The sequence below is a fragment of the Musca domestica genome, unplaced genomic scaffold (assembly GCF_030504385.1).
Source record: "Musca domestica strain aabys unplaced genomic scaffold, Musca_domestica.polishedcontigs.V.1.1 1, whole genome shotgun sequence".
NCBI classification, from domain to species: domain Eukaryota; kingdom Metazoa; phylum Arthropoda; class Insecta; order Diptera; family Muscidae; genus Musca; species Musca domestica.
In genome coordinates, this window is record NW_026712114.1 from 14,416,610 (window position 1) to 14,437,460 (window position 20,851).

General features: G+C 35.5%; 1 protein-coding gene across 5 annotated transcripts in view; it reads left to right on the top strand.

The window, feature by feature from the left end:
* The window catches only part of LOC101891802 (uncharacterized), a 475,789-nt gene that overhangs the window by 333,276 nt on the left and 121,662 nt on the right, over positions 1 to 20,851 (top strand). The gene's annotated exons all lie outside the window — the stretch shown is intronic.

Here is a 20,851-nt window from a genome sequence, read left to right on the forward strand (position 1 = left end):
TATTCGTTATTTTTAAAATGTTAACAGCATTTTTGGCGAGTGTTATCTTTTTCGAAAATTTTCAAATTCGTTCTGAATGGTGGAGGGTATTCAAAGTTCGGCCGGCCTGCTTTTTTACTTGTTTAATTATTTAAAAAAGGTTCAAACGAGTAAAACTGCGGTAAGTTCCGCCGGACTGAATTTGGAAATAAAAAAAAAAAATAAAATCCGTTAAAAATTCTGTTAAAATCCATAACATACCGAATATACAAAGTGAGATAAAAAAATGCAACAAAGTCAAACGCCATAATTTAAATTTTAATATCGGAAATCGCATCAAATTTTAGAATATGTTTAGATTTGTTCGAATTGGTCATCTTTGGCACGAATTATGGCCTTCCGGCAGTGAAATCGTCACACGCTGTCCGAATGTTGCTCTGCGGTATTTTAGCCCATTCACGGCGAAGTGCTTGCTTGAGGTGATCGACATTTTGATATTTTTTAGTGGCAACCTTGCTTTTCATTTTTTAGTGGCAACCTTTTTGATGCCACGGTCGATTAATACGAGCGGGGAGCGACCATTGGCTGTTATGGCGGCCCACACCATCACCATGGCGGTGCTTAAGTTCTGGTGGCCAACCAAAGGTACACATTTTCAGCTGACCTCTTTGGCAAGTAAACACGATACAAACTGCTGGACAACGAATGTTTTCTCTTTGGAGAAAAACAAATTTCCTAGTTGACCACTTTCGCCCAAGCGAAGCAGTTCTTTTGAGTCTATATTCATTCTTCTGCGGTGTAAGTTCTTGCACTTTTTGAAAATTCAGTGGCATTACCCCGAGCTCATTTTTCAATATTTGCCGAATGGAACATTGTGATATGTTCAGCTCACGAGCAATTTAACGGCCATTGCGGCGCGGGTTTCGATGAAGTGGCTTCTTTACTTTTCCAACCATTTCTGCTCATGTTGCTTTTTTCTTCCGTACACTTCCTTGACTTCGGGCTACGCTACCAGCATCACGGTAACGAGCGATGGTACGAGACACAAAAGATTTATTCACATTTAAATGCTGGAATTATTATTTCGATGAGAAACGGAATGACTACCGTAATATACCCTTTTGCTATTTATGGTGAGGCTTAAAAATTATATACAAATCCGCGATTATTTGGTCTATGAGACCACCTAAAATTGTTTTAAATATTCACGGTTATTAAGTCAACGAACCTTTTTTAATTTACACTTTCATTTGGTCTACGAGTACTCATAAAAATTATTTATTTTATAAAAAGTTTATTAAATAACTGTTTAAAAACTAAAAATTGTTTTAAAAATTCACAAATGATTGCAAAACTTTCTTTAAAAGTAGCATATTGTTTTTTGTCAACGGGATTTGAAAGTCCATGTCTGTTTTGTGACGATTCCTTTAAAAGGTTATTTTAAAAAAGCACTCGAATATTTGACCTACGAGTCCATACAGAGTTTATTTTAATTAACCGCGAACTATGATCTATGAATCATTCAAAGATTTATTTTAAAAATCTACAATTTTTAGGTCTGCGGGTCTTCCTTCTTGTAAAATTGGCGATTCCTGCTAATTTTGTTGGCAGGATTTTTCGGTTTATTGTATTAAATATTCTCGTTTGATTGGTCTTCGAGTCTTTCCCAATTTTTCCCCAATTGGCAATTTTAGAATTTAGGAATTTTGAAAAATTATTTAAATATCTGCGATTATTTGACGTAAGAGTTCTTCCAATTTTTTTAAGAAGTCCTTCAGATTTTGTATCCTTTATATCACAAGTTTTTTTTTCAATATTAATGGTATGGTTGCAAGATATGACCAGAATCTCAATTTGTGTTCTCTATGATAACATATTAATTTCCACTAATTCCAAATACGATTCATAAACATCGTTATCAGTCCAGTCAGGTCCTGTGGCATATGCTGCAAAAATACATTTATCACATTTTATGAGTCACTCATGTTGGTAATTGTTTAATAACAACATGGTTTGCCATAAAATATACATACATACATGCATACATACATGAAAAGCTGCTCATGGTCTTTCTAGAAGGATATTTTTTTATGCAGTTATTTATTAACTTTTCCTAGGAAACGCAAACGAAAATGGAAACCCATTATATAATGGGAAGTTATGGCAGCACCCACCAGTAGCAGATATTCTAAACAATAATCTCAAGTTTATGGTTGACACACAAATAAAACATAAAAACATAAAGACGTAACTTTTGTTTCACTTTTCTTCGATTTTATTGTTCGAAACCTAACATGTGATTGCAAAAATCAATCGAACAATAAGGCATTCTGCCATGGCCTAAATATTGTATAATAACTTTCAATATTTTTGGGTAAATATAGGCATAAATAACCATTAGCCATCAGAATTCATATTGGCAAAGTTGGTGTCGCTATTGCTGCTCTACCATACATATTTGCCTTACGTCTGTCTGATGACCTGATTTGGCCCAAGTTTAAGTGTATTGAGCCTTTCACATGCACACACGAATGTTTTTATATATTTATTTATAAATAACTGTAAATATATAAACGAAAAACCCGGAACTGCCTTGGGCTCTTTGAGTTCCCATATCTTTTGCTCTCTATAAAAAGAAAATGTTTGCAACAAAGTATTTCCTAACAAAGTAGCAAAAGTTGTGGCGTTTATGCGTGTTGTTTATTTTTTTCTTCTTCGATTTCTTTCATTGCCAGCTTTATGAGGATTTTCACTGGAAATTCGACACAAATCCTTGGCGATTATGAACAGGAATTGCGTTGATAAATGTGACATTGAAATGGTGGTATAAATTCTAGAATTGTATTTTGTTTCCTTGTGTGATGGCAGGCAGTCTACCAACAGAAACAAGCAGAAATATTTTTACTTTCAACCTGCAGCTGTTTTATACTTCCATGCTCCAACAACAAGGTCTCCACCCACCCGTCCTTCTGTTCGTCCTTTGTGGAGCATTTAAAACATTTGTTATTGTTGCTGCCATTGTTTTATTGTCGTTATTCTCGATCTGTGTTGTTTGTTAGGCCATTATGTTTGACTTATTGACTGTGTGCGTGTTAAGTGTTGGGTGGGGGGGATAATGGCTGCGACATGGATATAAGTATATAAATAAGTATGTGTGTTTGCATGGGCACCCAACACCACCCACCACATGAGATGGGCTAAACATCCAACGAATTGCCACAAGTAAATTGTGAAACCAACGTCCAAAGATGTTGAATTGAAATATAAGAAACTATCTGCAAATTAAAGAAAGTGATATTTTCGTAATTTTTCTATTTGTAGTTTTTGATTGAAACGCTTGTTTTGAGGATTCTTTATGAAATTCAATAATAATATATATTTATGGGTTTGTGTTGAAGAAGTTCTTGATATAAGAACAGGAACATTTATTCAAGGCCAGTCTGATATATAATTCGAAATTTTTTGATAATTATGTTGAGGATATTTGTACTTCGAAGGACTTTCCAGGCTTTAAACTTGGATTTTTATAAATATTTGTTTGAGGACTTTTTTATTTATATTTTAAATAATTTTTAAAGTTTTTTGTTTAAGATTTTTGAACCATTGTCCCCACGAGACATTTTTTTTGTAACTTTCTGAACTATAGGTGTGAGTTTGTTAAGATTAAATTTTTAGAATTACTATTTAAACATCAATTGGATTTTTTCACAAGAAATTTTTGAAGGACTTTTTGAAATATTAAATTTAAGTAATATACAAAGTGAGATAAAAAACGGCAACAGAGTCAAACGCCATAATTTTTAAGTTTTTTTTTTTTTTAATTTTATGGAATGTCGGAAATGTCGGAAATAGCATCACATTTGAGAATGAGTTTAGATTTGTTCGAATTGGTCACCTTTGGCTCGAATTATGGCCTTCAAACGGCAAATAAAACCGTCACACGCTGCCCGAATGTTACTCTGCGGTATTTCGGTCCATTCCCGGCGAAGCGCTTGCTTGAGGTGACCGACACTTTGGTATTTTTTAGTGCCAACATTGCTTTGCTACAGAAAAAATAGTCCAACGGATTGGTATCCCGAGATTTTGGTGGCCATTGTGCGCTGGAAATGAAAAAAGCGAGGAACCTCATTTTGTAACCATTCTTGGATGGCGCGTGCTGAGTGCGATGGTGCTGAGTCCTTTTGGAATGTCAAAGGTCTGCGGCCAAAATGTTTGCGTGCCCAAGGCTTTAATACACCCTCCACTATATTTTTTCCGATAATATTCGGCATTTAATACGAGCGGAGAGCGACCATCGGCTGTTATGGCAGCCCACACCATCACCATGGCCTGATCATGTTTCTTTACAAATCTCATCGGAGAAACCCAAAGTCGGCAGTTTACCACTTTCGTCCAAGCGAAGCAACTCTTTAGCTATTTTGAGCCTATTTTCTTTCTGTTGCGGTGTAAATTCTTGCACTTTTTGGAATTTCAATGGTAAAGCCATTTTTAAATATTTGCCGAATGGAATATTGCGATATGTTGCTGTTTTCTTCTGTCCACTTCTTTGTCATCGGGCTACGCTACCAGTATCACGGTAACGAGCGATTAAAAGACAGCGATACAGAAGATTTATTCACTTTAAATGCTGGAATACTCCAGCGATAGCCACCTGTGGTTTTCAGCCAATGAATAACTTTTTTCCTGGAAAATCCTCTTATCTAGTTATTGTAATACACTATCAGTTATTGCAATACAAATTTTCAGGATTTCAGCTGTATCCCTTAACCCAATACCATATAGTAGTTTTCGTACAATTATAGTACACATTTCCAAAATCACCTCCATATGTAAGGCTACACATGAACAGGGACCCTAATTCCAAATATCAGATTTCAAGCAACATCTGTTCACCCAATACCATATTGTACCCAAATATGTACTACTATTTAGCACTTTTCGTGCATTTGTAGTACACATTTCCTAAAGTACCTCTTTAGCACAAAACTAAAATCAACAGAAACCCAATGAAACATTTCAAAATTCCAACTTCATACGTTCAACCTAACCTTGATTCTCATAGCAAATGTCAAGTTTTAAGCTCCATCCGTTCACATAATACCAAATGGTACCATATTAGAAGTTTGGTGTCATTTTAGAACTCTATTTAAACTTATAGTGAAATTTTCAAGCACTATTTGGTATAAATTTCAGATTTTCTAGATAATTCCGTTTGTCCAATAGAAATTATTACATTTTTAGTACATTTTAGCACTTTTTGTACCCTTTTATTGCGGATTTCTAAAAACCCAGCCTACGCACCTAGACTAATCCTCATGCAAAAAAGATTTTCGATTCAGCCGTTACGTCTGAGCGTTGACTCTAGGTCAGCAGTCAGTTATTTCACTTCTGGTTTATATATGGGTTGTCAATTTTGTTAACATTCGTTAAACATGGTCCGATAAAGTAACAGCCGCTCTTTGCTCATTTTCGTAAACAAAAGGAACAATTATGCCTCTGACTAAATTCCGAAAACAGTGACTCTTTTGGGGTGCATTGGCTTTTCAATGCATGCACGCGGGTTATCTGTGCCCTCAAAGCGACCATTTTTTTTATTTATGGAGCTGACGGTGCTTCTCTTCTACCAAAATCCGAATGCAATTTTCGCACATATTCTACATTACCGTGATTTTCAAAGTAATGTCGCAATATTTCCCACCGTTGTTTAAGCGTTTACACAACCATATTCGTTTAGGGGAAAGATTATATGATTATAGTTTAATTCGGACATGAGCTAAAAGTTATTATTCAGGAAATAGGCGCTAGTCGAAAATATTATATTTGACATTTAATTGGCAGGGCTAACAAGATTGAAAAATGTATTGATACATTTCAATGTTCACGCGTCAAATAAAAAGAAAAAAAAGAAATAATCAACTTAAAAAGTAAAGGAAAAACTAATATTTGTTTGGATGATTCCAGCAGTGAAGAGGACTGGCTGAATGAAGAATCTGATTGTTAATTATTATTATAGATTATTAATTTTAACTTATCGTCTTCAATACTCATTTTTTAAATTTTGGCGTCCTTTTCAGTAAGGTTTCACCACTTCACTATTACTTTTGGAATTTTGACATTTTATCGCATTTCTGCTAATTCTCCATTCCCTTATTTTTTGAGCACACCTAAATGAGAATGACATTTCGAACTGTTCTCTCTTCGGCTAGTTTTACTTCTAAACATGTCTAATTCACTTTTTAAACCAGTAAAGAAAGTCTTAAAGTCGGGCGGGGTCGACTTTATAATACCCTAAACCACTTTGCTAATTTAGTAGAGCTGCGCATAACAATTAAAAGTCTTTATGGGAGAATTCAATCATACACGCTATGATTATAATTATATTTTAAAATTCAAAGGACTAAATATGCCGAAGCATATTTCGGACTTGTATTGCCCATTTGGTGCACAATTAATTTGAAATCGGATAAAAATATGTATGGGAGCTCCAAAAGTGGGTACCAAATATGACAAATCGGATGAACAAATTTGACATACTAGCTTTCAGATTCAATTCGGTCGTAAGTGCCAAATTTCATCCAATTTGGGCAAATATTAGACGTTTGGTGCACAATCAAAGGTAAATCGGACGAAGTTATATATGGGAGCTATATCCAAATCTGAACCGATCTTGATAAAATTTAGCAAATGTATTTCTGAGCTGTATTTGATATATTTCCACAAATATTGTTGTTACAGAGTGCATATTACGGCTGCGGAGGACAAAAATAACAAATCGGATGAACAATAATTATGGGAACTATAGCTATATCTGAACCGATTTCGATCAAATTTGGCATACTTATTTTCAGGCCCAATCTGTACGCAAAATTCCATACAATTCGGACTGATATTACACGTTTGGTGCACAATAAAACGCAAATCGGACGAAGATATATATGGGAGCTATAATTTAATTTTGACCGATTTTTGACCAAGGGTTCATCCTTGGGCCAAATAAATAATTTGTGCAAAATTTCTTCTGGATAGGGAAATAAATGCGAACTGTACTTTGTTTACAAAAATACATGGACAGACGGGCGGACGGACGGACATACATAAATCGACTCAGAATGTGATTCTATGCAGATCATCAAAAGGAACTATGGGTCTATCTCGTTTCCTTTTGCCTGTTACGAACAAATGCACATAGACATCATACCCTGACCACCTTGTGGTGTAGGGTATAAAAAGTACTGGAACACAACTATAGTTTTTTTTTTTTTTTAGATTTTACCAATAGAAACTGAAGATGGCCTCCCTATAAGAAAAATCAAAAAATAACTTTTTATCCAAAAAACAATTTCTCATTCAAATTAGTCATTCAAATTATTGTCGATATAATTTTTGAATCGGGTCCCTTTTTTCGTAAATTCATAATCAACAAAAGCCCGAAAATCATAAATCAGATAACTGTTAATATCAAATAAGATATCCTGTCGAAATGAAATATCCTTTAATGGATCTGGAATAGCAAAATATGGCAATACATTTGGCTGTGTGTGTTTGGCATGCAAGTTTGAATATTATCATATTAATGTATCATCAAGTGTTATTCTCGATGCGATGGGTATGGAATTATGGACAAACACAACGACACACACACATACGCAAAAATACCAAGCTATGTTTATTTGTTTGTGTGTGCATGAGTGCGGTTGATAATATCCTGCAGTTTACACATGTGGCATCTATGGCCATGATTGCTGGAATCGTTATCGCAGTGAATAACAAAAAACAAAATTGTGTTGCTTTACTTATTCATTCGTGGCCATATGAGACATGAGATTTCCTCGATTTTTTTTTTCCTATGATATGTGTGCCCAGAATTTGGTTTTTTTTTATGCCGACAAACACCGTTTGCAATATACGCATTCTGGGCACACGTTTGTTTGGTTGGGTTTTTTATGAAACCTTTTCGTTTCGTTTTTTTTTCGGCAAAGCTATCAACAACATCATAATCAGTTTTATGGTTTTTTTCTGGCGATTTTCTACTTATGTGTGTGAGTGTGGCTTTATGTTTATATGTATGTGGCTTTGACTCTCTCGTGTGTGTGTCTGTATTTGTTTATATTCCTACTTTCAATGATTTGTAGGTTTCTCTATAAACCATTGGGGACTTCACAGAAGAAAAAAAAAAAAAACACACACAGGATTCGATTGCTCGGCCCCCTTTGATTTGTTGGCTCTCCTCGCTCACTGCAATATATTTGGGTCCTTTGTGTATACCATTCTGTTTCATATTATATTTTATTTATTTAGCCATCAGCAAACTGACAAAAACCAAAGCAATGTTGAACAAAAAAAAATGGAAGGCAGCATGTTCCCGTACACCACACTCGAAGGAGAAAGAGAAATTGGGAAGAATGGAAAAAAAACTGATATTGATTTAAAATTCATTGATTTTCGTGCACCTTTCAGGAAAATATATGTTGTTTTTTCGGCTCCGGTTTATTCATGAACCCTCGCACTCAGACTCATGAACACGTCTGCAAAAGCTAATGTTGAGTGGGAGTTTTTTCGAGGTTAGATAACGAAATTTCTTCTTAACTCAAGTCAAGAAGTTTCAATCGCAGATTAGAAATATCCTTCATTGCAAGAAGGCCTCTTCTGTCCATAGAAGATCTCTTCTTTTGATAGAAGACCTCTTCTATTGATTGAAGACCTTTTCTACTGATAGAAGACCTCTTATATAGATAGAATACCTCTTCTATTGATAGAAGATCTCATCTACAGATATAAAACCTCTTCTATTGATAAAAGACCTCTTCTACAGATATAAAACCACTTCTATTCTGTTGACAGAAGACCTCTTACTGAGAGAGAAGATCTCTTCTATTGATAGAAGACCTGTTCTACAGATATAAAACCTCTTCTATTGATAGATGGCCTCTTCTATTGGTAGAAGAACTCTTTTATTGATAGAAGACCCCTTCTATTGATAGCAGACTTCTACTAAAGATATAAGACCTTTTCTTTAGATAAAAGACCTCTTCTACAGATATAAAACCACTTCTATTGATAGAAGGCCTATTCCGTTGATAGAAGACCTCTTACTGAGAGCGAAGATCTCTTCTATTGATAGAAGACCTCTTCTACAGATATAAAACCTCTTCTATTGATAGATGGCCTCTTCTATTGATAGAAGAACTCTTCTATTGATAGAAGACCTCTTCTATTGATAGCAGACTTCTACTAAAGATATAAGACCTTTTCTACAGATAGAAGACCTCTTTTGCAGATATAAAACCACTTGTATTGATAGAAGGCCTATTCTGTTGATAGATGACCTCTTACTGAGAGAGAAGATCTCTTCTATTGATAGAAGACCTCTTCTACAGACATAAAACCTCTTCTATTGATAGATGGCCTCTTCTATTGATAGATGGCCTCTTCTATTGATAGATGACCTCTTCTATTGATAGAAGAACTCTTCTATTGATAGAAGAACTCTTCTATTGATAGAAGACCTCTTCTATTGATAGCAGACTTCTACTAAAGATATAAGACCTTTTCTACAGATAGAAGACCTTTTCTGTAGATAGAAGAATATTATAGAATACCTCTACAGATTGAAGATCTCTAATATTGATAGAAGATATCTTCTCTTGATAAAATTTCTCTTCTATTGATATAAGGCCTCTTATACTGGTAGAATACCACTTCTATTTATATAACTCTTCTATTGGTAGAGAACTCCTCATACTGAAAGAGGACCTCTTCTTCTGATAAAAGATCTCTTTTGAAATTAAACTTCATCGATTTATACAAAACCTCTTCTACTGTTAAGAGACCTCTTCTATTAATAGGAAAACTCGTTTATTTATTGGTGCAGATCAACCTCTTTCTTCATTCTCCTAGTGATAGAAGACCTCTTCCATTGATGTAAGATCTCTTCTATCGATAAAATACCTCCTCTATTTATGGAAGACCTTCTTCTCCATTCCGCTCTAATACGTGAACATTTCGTCTGCGACCCTCGTACATATCGTCTTTAAGCAAACATGAAAAATTGTCGACATTTGAAATAAAGGAAATATTCATTGTAAAATCACTTACTAAAATAATTGAATTGAACTTAGGATACCCTGCAAAAAAAAAAAATCAGAAGCAACAACAACAATAAGGGCGATGACGACGACGTACGACGATAAAATGAAATATGATTTTAAACATATGTACAGGAACTCCGTGCCTCAAATCGCATTTCTGCCATACAATCTCTCACATATGGGTTTCCTTTTGAATAGGGCGTTTTAAACTGTGGCAGCGTGTGTAAACTTTTCAATAAATGTGCGTTTGTGGTGGGACACTGCTGAATATATTTATGTGGGTGTTTACATGCTAAGCGATAAATTGAAGATTGTGGTGATGATGCTATGAGTGGGAGGGAGGTAGGTAGGAGTTCCAATGCAAAACGGCATGGTTTCAGGGCTTCATTTAAAAGCTTGTTTATGATTTCGAATAGTAGTCGTAGTCGAATTTAAAACAGAAGGCCGGTTTCATGCTGTGGCACATCTGTTGCAATTCGGAAAAAAAAACTTTAGATGGTTTTGTGGGTTGGATATTCGAAAAAATTCACACGCACCAACTCACGTTCATGATCTGATATAAATTTGCCTGCAAATGAAAAGTACACACACACAAACGTATTTTCCCAAATTCAAGTATCAAATTTCCATACATACATACACATATGCATATACCCATGTAGACAAATGTTTTGCCAAGCACAATTGGTATTGGGAAGGTACCATGGCGACAGGTGAAAAAAAGCGTACCCAGGCAATAGATTTGAAGTATTAAATCTGTGTGAACACACACGGCCGCTTTTCAATATGCAATTGAAATTTTATCACAGCACTGGGTTTTGGAAATCAGCTTAAAAAACATGTTTGTCTATGTAAATTTATGTACATTAGTGTACGTGCGGCTGGGGGTGTTTGCTTTCACATGTGAATTCGTTTTGGAATTGTATACATCCTTTTTATACCCTCCACCATGGGTAGGAGGGTATATTAACTTTGTCATTCCGTTTGCAACACCTCTAAATATTCGTCGTAGACCCCATAAAGTATATATATTCATAATCAGCATAAAATTCTAAGACGATTTAGCGATGTCCGTCTGTCTGTCTGTCTGTCCGTCTGTCTGTCTGTTGAAATCACGATAGAGCCCACATTATTTGACGTAGACCTTTGAAATTTGGCACAAGTGTGTGTATTGTCTCTAGGATGGTTGGTATTGAAAATGAGATATATCGGTCCACGTTCTGGTATAGTCCCCATATAACGGTACCTCCCGATATTCGGTATTTTGATGATTTATGCCACATTTTTTCACGGATTTATCTGAAAACTGGTATTTGTAGGTCATGACGGGTCCCTGAGCGTGTGGCAAAACATTGCATGTATAGGTCCACGTTTTGGTATAGCCCCCATATAACGGAACCTACCGATATTCGGTATTTTGATGATTTATGCCACATTTTTTCACGGATTTGTCTGAAAATTGGTATTTGTAGGTCACAACAGGTCCCTGAGCGTGTGGCAAAACATTGCATGTATAGGTCCACGTTCTGGTATAGTCTCCATATAACGGTACCTCCCAATATTCGGTATTTTGATGATTTATGCCACATTTTTCACTGATTTGTGTAAAAGTTGGTATTTGTGGGTCATAATGGGTCCTAGTTCGTGTGGCGAAACATTGTAATTATAGGTGCACGTGTTGGTGTAGCCCCTATATAACGGTACCTCCCGATATTCGGCGTTTTAATGTTTTTTGCCACATTTCTTCTAATGTTCTTTTACCCTAGGGTGGAGGGTATTAAAAGTTTGGCCCGGCCGAACTTAATGTTTTTTTACTTTTTTTTTTTTTTTGTTTTTGGAAGAACAGCCCAATGAACCATTGTTTTTTTTTTTTATTTTTTGTGTTAAACTCTCAAATGTTCGATGAGCCTGACACAACCTTGTTTTAAATGAGTGCTTAGCAGTTGTAGTTAGGGGAGAGGTGGTGGTGATTTAGGCCCCTTAGGTCCACATGTCGTTTTTTTTATTGTTTCTGAGGTTATGCATCATTTATCATAGTCATATAACGATTTTGCACCTTAGATGTGTTTGAACTATACCCATTGCAGAAGACCTGATGAAAACTAGATTCTGAAGGCTCTCCCACATATAGGAAACCTAACTATGTGTGGGGTGTGGCAAACCAAAGTCTCTGCGGAAACAGAGGTGTATGAAACGGAGAAGTCTGTCTGTCAAAAATTGTTTACTATTTTTATCCTACCCTCCTTTTTAAGGTGGCATTACGTTTGTAACATCCCTAAAAATCGTCGTAGACCCTATAAATTATTTATATTAATTATAAGCATAAAATTCTACATCGATCACATTTCAGCCCACATTATTTGACGTAGAGCTTCAAAGCTTGGCACAACAATACTATTGTGTCTAGAATGGTTAGTATTGAAAATGAGATACATCAGCCCACGTTTTGGTATAGCCGCCATTCAATAGTACCTCCCCATATTTGGTATTTTGATGATTTTTGCATTTTTTCACATTTTTTAAAAGAGTTGTCCAAAAATTTGTATTTGTAGTTCGTAATGGGCTCTAGCTCCGGTGGCGGAACATTATATGTATAGGTCCTCGTTTTCGTATAGTCCCCATATAACGGTACCTCCCGATATTTGGTAGTTTTTTTTGCAAAATTTTCCCATGGATTTGTCTAAAAATTGGTACTTATAGGTCATAATGGTTTCTCGTTCAGGTGACAGAACATTGAATAATTAGGTCCACGTTTTCGAACAAATAACGATATCCACCGATATTCGGTATTTTGATAATCCTAGTCACATTTACCCAGGAAATTGTTTCAAATTTGATAATCCTTGAAGTATAAAATTGTCTGTAAAGGTTCCCGTTTTGGTATGGCCTAACCCTCTTTGTGTTTATTTTTTTATACCCTCCACCGTAGTATGGAGGGTATATTAAGTTTGTCATTCCGTTTATAACACGTCGAAATATAAATTTATCAATGTCCGTCCGTATATCCGTCTGTGGAAATTACTCTAGCTTCCGAACGAAATAAAGTTGATTGATAAAATTTTACTCAAATGTGTATTTTGTCTGCAGGACTTTTGGTATTGAAAATGAGTCATGTAGGTCGACGTCTTCGTATAGCCTACATCGTCGTTTAGACCCTAATGTACGACTACATTCGGCATTTTTAAGATTTTAACAGAATTTTTAACGGATTTTATTTTTTTGAAAATTATTAAATTTGTACCTCTCGATATGTGGTATTTTGATGATTTTAGCGACATTATTTACCGGAATTGTTTCAAAATTGGTATTTAAAGTTCGTAATTGGTACTACGACCAAATACAAAAAATAAGCCATGTAGGTCCACGTCGTCGTATAGCCCCCATATAACGGAACCCCCGATATTCGGTATTTTGATGATTTTAGCGACATTATTTATTGGAATTATTTCAAATTTGGTATTTGAAGTTCGTAATGGATACTACATCCTAAGAAAGAGAACGAGCCATGTAGGTCCATGTCTACGTATAGCCCCCATATAACGGGACCCCCGATATTCAGTATTTTGATGATTTTAGCCACATTATGTTCCGGAATTGTTTCAATTTTGGTATTTGAAGTTCGTAATGGATACTACAGCCTATGACAGAAAATTGTCTGTGCAGGTTCACGTTTTGTAACCCCCGTGGTACCTGTCTACATTCGGTATTTTGATGTTTTTAGCTACATTATAAACAGATTTTTTTAGCCTTTGAATATTGTAATAGCTTGTGACAAAAGTTGCCTATGCAGGTCCACATCGTCGTTTAGACCCTAATGTACGACTACATTCGGCATTTTTAAGATTTTAACAGAATTTTTAACGGATTTTATTTTTTTGAAAATTATTAAATTTGTACCAAATGGTGGAGGGTATTCAAAGTTCGGCCCGGCTGAACTTACAGTTTTTTACTTGTTTTTTTTTTTTTTTTTAAGTTTAACTGCATTGTGCAAACGGCCTTACTGGTATTTGCAGTTTAAAGTGTAACACGTTCAGATACCTTTATATAAAAATATTTTCTTTATCCAAAGGTGGAGGGTATTGAAAGTTCGGCACGGCGAAACTTAATGTTTTTACTTGTTTTATGTGCTTCTGAGGTTAATTTATGTCTTACATTTGTATAGATTATATCCGTTGCATAATGAAATGAAAGCCAAAGCCACTGATGGATACTAGATTCTACAAAAAATTGGGTGTGGGAAACCCAAGTCTATCTTCGAAAACAGAGGTGCTTGAAACGGAGGAATCTGTCTGTCAAAAAGTGTTTACTTTTTAAGAAGAGAGACTGACTTATTTATGCTCTTATGTTCATTATTAATGTCAATAAAAATATCTTTAAACCTGTGGATATAACTGCACAATTCGAACTTTGTTTATTATTACATTTCTATTGAGGGAATGCCTCCTCTATCATATTCTATTGATAAACGACCTCTTCTAGTAATAAAATACCTTTCCTATAGATGGAAGGCCTTTTATAGTGATAGAAGACCTCTTATATTGATAGAAACAAATCTTAGTTCATTCGAAATATTTCCACAGACAACAGAATCAGAGACAATATCTAGAATATAGAATATATTTAGAATAAGCCGTGGAAAGCCAGGTTTCTTAAGAAGAACAGAAATATTTATTGAAAGCGGCAATTGAAAATATTTCTAAACACAAGTGGCTTTGTTGATTCATTGAATTCCGAGATGTCCTTGTTACTCCTTCGGTCAACGAAAACACTCCAATCTTCCAACCAATAAGCCTCACCTCAAAATTATAAACAAGTCAAACTTCTTCCTTGTATAACAAATTTCATTTTAAATTCACTTTTTATAGAAAAAAAGTAAATACATTTCTTGCAAAGAAAACCCACCTGCTATTATCCTTATCCCTATAAGGATGAAAACCACCTCTCTTTATAGATAATTTTCATAAATTTATATAACTTTTCGTTGTCATATTAGTTTGAAAAGTCTACCATAACTTTTATCATGTTTATATCCCCATGCTTATCTTCCACTTTCACCATCCCCCTCGAGCCCAGCTCACCTCTTGTTCCACTTAACTCTGACAACAAAATTTGATTAAACTATAAGGTAAGGTGACAACAGGAACAAAATAATATCCACTTTGGTAAAGGAGAAAACTTTATGTTTCTCAACGTTGAAAGTCGTTTATGGCTCTTTAACTTGCTTTTTTTTTTTTGCTGCTACCTCTCTCTTCTTAAGGCCATTGGGAGGGAAACAAACAACCTGGAGGTGAAACTGAGGGGGAAACACTGATGATGTTCTTGTTGCCGTTGTTGTTGACATTGAAGTTTGTTGGCACGTCTTTAGGTTCAGTAAAATACTACTTACTACTTTGTATATCATAGCCATGTTGGTGTTATTGTTGTTGTCTTCTTAGTTTTACTTTACATTATTAACCAAATATGTTGTCACATTTATTATAGTTTTCTTCGTTAAAGAGTTTTGCGCGTGTCTGTCATTTCCCAGGTGAATTTTATATGGGGAAACAAAATTTAACATAAAATTCTAGTTAAACTTAAAAAAGTGTATATATGTATGTGCGAGTGTGTTCACACCTACAAAAGTATACCACAATGTTTTTACTTAGTTTTTTGCATAACTGGGGAAATGTATATAAACGTACATATGTATTTTTTATTAGTTGAGGAAATTACTGCACATTTTTTAAGGACAATATAAGTAAGTTTGCCTATATATTTGTCTGTGCATATTTAAGAATGTATATTTTTAATCAAATATTATGCAGGGTTGTCCATATTCGACGGACCCATCTGGCAACGCCATAACTTTTGACAGAGATGTCACATCGCTTAATGACATACCGCGTTTGAAGCGTCAGTCCAAGCAGATTTTTACCATGAACCAATGCACGCCACGCGAGCGATCTGAAATAGTTGAAATTTACATTCAACAGAAGAAGTCGATTGTGAAAACTCAACGTGCTTTTAAAACATTAAAAAATGTGAGAAGTGAGCCTTCTAAGAACACCATTAAGCGTTTATACGAAAAATTTTCGACGGTAAGGCTCTTTCTAATCCGAAGAGGCTATATAAAAGTCGACCAATGCGATCGGCCGAGAATATCGCTGCCGTACGAGCCAGTGTTGAGAGGTCCCCAAGAACATCCCAAAAACGCTGTTCTTAGCAGTTGGGCATGGCTCGGTCCAATTTACAACGGATTATTCGCATTGATTTGCATTTGTTCCCGTACAAAATTCAATTGACGCAAAGAATGTTGCCTGCGGACAAGCCTCGTCGATTGGAATGGGCCCAAAGAGTCATCGAAATGGCCGAAGATGACGAGCAATTTTGGAACAAAATTATCATGTCCGATGAGGCCCATTTCACATTGAAGGGGGCCGTAAATAAGCAAAATTGCCGTTTTTACGCCACTGAAAATCCTCAGGAGATTCAAGAAGTGCCTCTTCATGACCAAAAAGTCACAGTTTGGTGCGGCGTTAGTGCGAAAACGGTCATTGGGCCGTTTTTCTTCCAAAATGAAAATGGCCATGCTGTTACCATCAGTCAGGAGCGTTATCGCGACATGTTGACCAATTTTGTGATGCCAATTATACGTCGAAAGCATATGAGGCAGTTCTAGTTTCAACAAGACGGCGGTCCCCCGCACACAAGTCGCATAACAATCGATTTTCTGAAGAATTTGTTTTCAGGCCGTTTGATGTCGAAAAGTGGTGATTTGGACTGGCCACCGCGTTCGCCCGATTTGACGCCGCCTAAATTAACGTTAACAAGCCAAGGACCGTAGAAGAGCTCAAGGACAACATTCGTGAAGAAATATTCAAAAATTGATGTAAACAAATCTACTTGGAACAAATTAAATGATTAACATTGCCAACCGCCAAATTTTTATTTTTTTCTTTGATTAAAAAAAAAATGGGTCCCAATATGGGCAACCCTGTACAGCTCGAAATTACGTCTGCCAAATTTTATCGAGATCGGTTCAGATTTTTATATACCTTCAATATACATCTTTATCCGATTTTACGGTTATTGTTCACCTCATACGTAATATGAACGCAAATTGAATAGATTTTTTCACATTCAACCGAATTTTTCCATTTGGTGAAATTTTGACCTTCCACCATACATAGTATGTGTATATTAAGTTCGTCATTCCGTTTGCAACCCATTGAAATAATAATTTTAGACTCAACAATTAAAAAAGCAGTAAGTTCGGCCGGTCCGAACTTTGAATACCCTCCACCATTTGGAACGAATTAGAAAATTTTCAAAAAAATAAAATCCATTGAAAATTCAGTTTAAATCTTTAAAATACCTAATATCGGAAGGTGCCGATATATGGGAGATATACGATATTGTGGACCTATATAGACAAATCTATGTCTGGGCGTAAAGTACTCACAAGGAACTCCTTGTGTGGGTTTTCAGATGATTCCATTGGAAAATTTGTCTAAAATCATCAAAATCCCGAATATCGGGGGTACCGTTATATGGGGGATATACGATATTGTGGACCTATATAGACAAATCCTTTTCAGGGGTTAAAGTGCTCACAAAGAACTCCTTGTGTGGATTTTCAGACAATACCTTTGGGAAATATTGCTAAAATCATCAAAATACCGAAATCGAGGGGTACCATTATATGGGCTATACGATATCGCGGACCTATATAGATAATTCTCCTCCCAGGGGATAAAGTGCTCACAAGGAACTCCTTGTGTACAATTTTAGACAATTCCATTGAAAAATGTGGCTAAAATCATCAAAATACCGAATATCGGGGGGGTAGCGTTATATGATATTTTGATGATTTTTGAGACATTATTGACCGGAATTGTTTAAAATTTCGTATATTTTCCGACGCATTTTTTTCTTTTTTTGAGAAATATTTCAAATTTCTTCCAAAAAAGTTCGTTTGGCTGAACTTACCTGCTTTTTTACTTGTTTTACTTGCTTTGGTATAGCAAAAGTACTCCAGTGAGTGCTTTTCCTGTTTTGGAGTGGTATTACAATTCGAACAAGTTCTGTTCTTTGTCGTTTTATTGTAAGTACTCGAATATGGATTCGTACTCTTAGAGTAAAACCACCCTCAGTTGAAATCGAGCAAATCGGAACTCAGGCAGGATCCACTACTGTGTATTCACAAGTATTGTTTATTTAATAACCAATAAATGAAAGATAATAATATTATTCTGATTTAGATTTTACCTGAAACCGAAATATAATTTTCGTTAATGGGAAATAACCTACTGTCGTGAAGTATATTGAATAAACAAAAAAAAAAAAAAGATTGTGACAAATCACATAAGCCCACATTTGCTACTCCTGCCAAATACACACACTCATTTACCAAGAAAAATATCAGCCTTTTGCTTTGCCATAAGCCACACAAGGTAAACCATAAGCATATAAACAAACATTTGTACTCATCCTTAATTTTGTCACACCGACGCACATCCAGACAAACACAATCAGGACATCATAATACTGATTATTTGTAATATGTCATAAGACATGTTTGTATGCCACTTTCACTTTGGAAGCCGAGTGAATGGAAATAAGACGTAATATTATTAAAGTTACATGAAATTTGTTTATGCAGACTTTAATGTGAGCTTAACCAGAAGAAAAAAGAAGAAAAAAAAAACACACACACACGCACACTTTAGTCACTTAATGTTTACAAGAGATTTGTTTTTCCCACACACACACACTCATACAGCCACAAAACATTTGCCAGAGGGGAGTAGACAACATCAAAGACCCGAATGAAAACAACAATAGGTTTTTGAGGTTTTCCCTTCAAGGAAAAATAAAAATGTTACATTATGACGGATATATTATTATTTTTGATAGGATCAGGATGGTATTTAACGGGAAAATTCATGCACCTACATGTGTACTTATGTATTATATATGTTTTGGTATATACCATACGCACATAAGTATCTACTTAATGGCCGTAAAGCAAATGTATTTGTATCTGTTTGATTTGCTCAATACACTTATACAGACAATCTTTTAATGATATTAAACAAATGTATATAATATATAGAGAAGTTAAGGCGAATGCAGAACATAACATGTAAACCCAGAAGAATAGGAAGTTGGGGAAATTACGCATTTTGAAATGAAAAATTGAAATTTCATCAACTCTTGACAAGGTGTCAGAAATATTAAATTTTGTAATAAATTTATGGGATTTTTGTAATGCTAAAATAAAGGGCGGACGTAAAGCCAGTTTTTAGAATAATTGAATAATTTTAAGAGAAAATAAAATGGATATTTCCTATGGGTCAGCAAGCACATATATATGAGATATGGACAAGAAACACTTAATAAAACACTGCTTCTTGAAAGAGACTTCAATGTGCAGCAATATTTTAGAATTAGTTTAGATTTGTTCGAAATGGAATTATGGCCTTCAAACTGCCAATGAAACCATCACACACTGCCCGAATGTTTCTCTGCAGTATTTTGGTCCATTCCCGGCGAAGCGCTTGCTTGAGGCGATCGACACTTTGGTATTTTTTAGTGCCAACCTTGCTTCCAAAATACTCCAGACACAATTGTCCAATGGATTGGTATCCGGAGATTTTGGTGGCCATTTTACGCTGGAAATGAAGCGAGGAACCTCATTTTGTAACCATTCTTGGGTCGCGCGTGCTGAGCGATGGGGCTGAGTTCTGTTGGAATGTCCAAGGTCTGCAGCCAAAATGTTTGCGTGCCCAAGGCTTTAATACACCCTCCACTATATTTATTCTGATGTCACGCTAAAATTCCATCACGAACAAATTTTTTTCTGGAAAATTCTCAGCAAAACGCCTTTGTACGCTTTAAAACAATATCGGACGAGTGGCTTAAAAATGACAGTAGTCTGAAGTTGGTTGCAGTTTTTTCATCTCACCCTAGGTCACTCTTAGATATAGTCCCCGTATAACCTAGATTCGAATTTTGATGATTTTAGCCTTATTATTTGCCGTAATTATTTCAAATTTCGTATTCCTTATAGGCACTACAGCCTGCGACAGAAAAATTTACCTGTGCAGGTCCACGTCTTCGTATAGGCTCCCTTTTTCGGTAACTTTCTATATTCGGAATTTTGATCACGGGAATTATTTCAAATTTCGTACCTGCACTTCATAATGGGTACCGCAGTCTGTGACATATATGTACCTCCCTGTATTCGGTATTTTGCTGATTTTGGCTATATCATTCACCGCAATGGTTTAAAATTGCGTATTTGCACTTCGTAATGATAACTACAGCTTGCGACATTAAATTGCCTAAGCAGGTCCAGGTCTTCATATAGCCCCCCTACATCGGTACCTCTCTATATTCTGTATTTTGATGATTTTGACTACATTATTCGCCTGTGACAAAAAAATCTTCGCATAGCCCCCCTTGTCGGTAGCTCCCTATATTCGGTATTTTGATGACCGGAATTGTTTCAAATTTCGAACCTGCACTTCATAGTGAGTACCACAGTCTGTGACATGAAATTGTTTATGCAGGTGTACTTTTCCGTATTGCCCCCTATATCGGTACCTCCCTATATTGGGTATTTTGAAGTTTTCCGACATTTTTCACCGGAATGGTTTGAAATATCGCATTTGCACTTCGCAATAGGTACTAAAGCTTGTGACATAAACTTTTCTATACAGGTCAATGTCTTCATACAGCCCTACTAAATTCGTAACTTCCTATTTTCGGTATTTTCATGTTTTTAGCCACATTATTCGCCG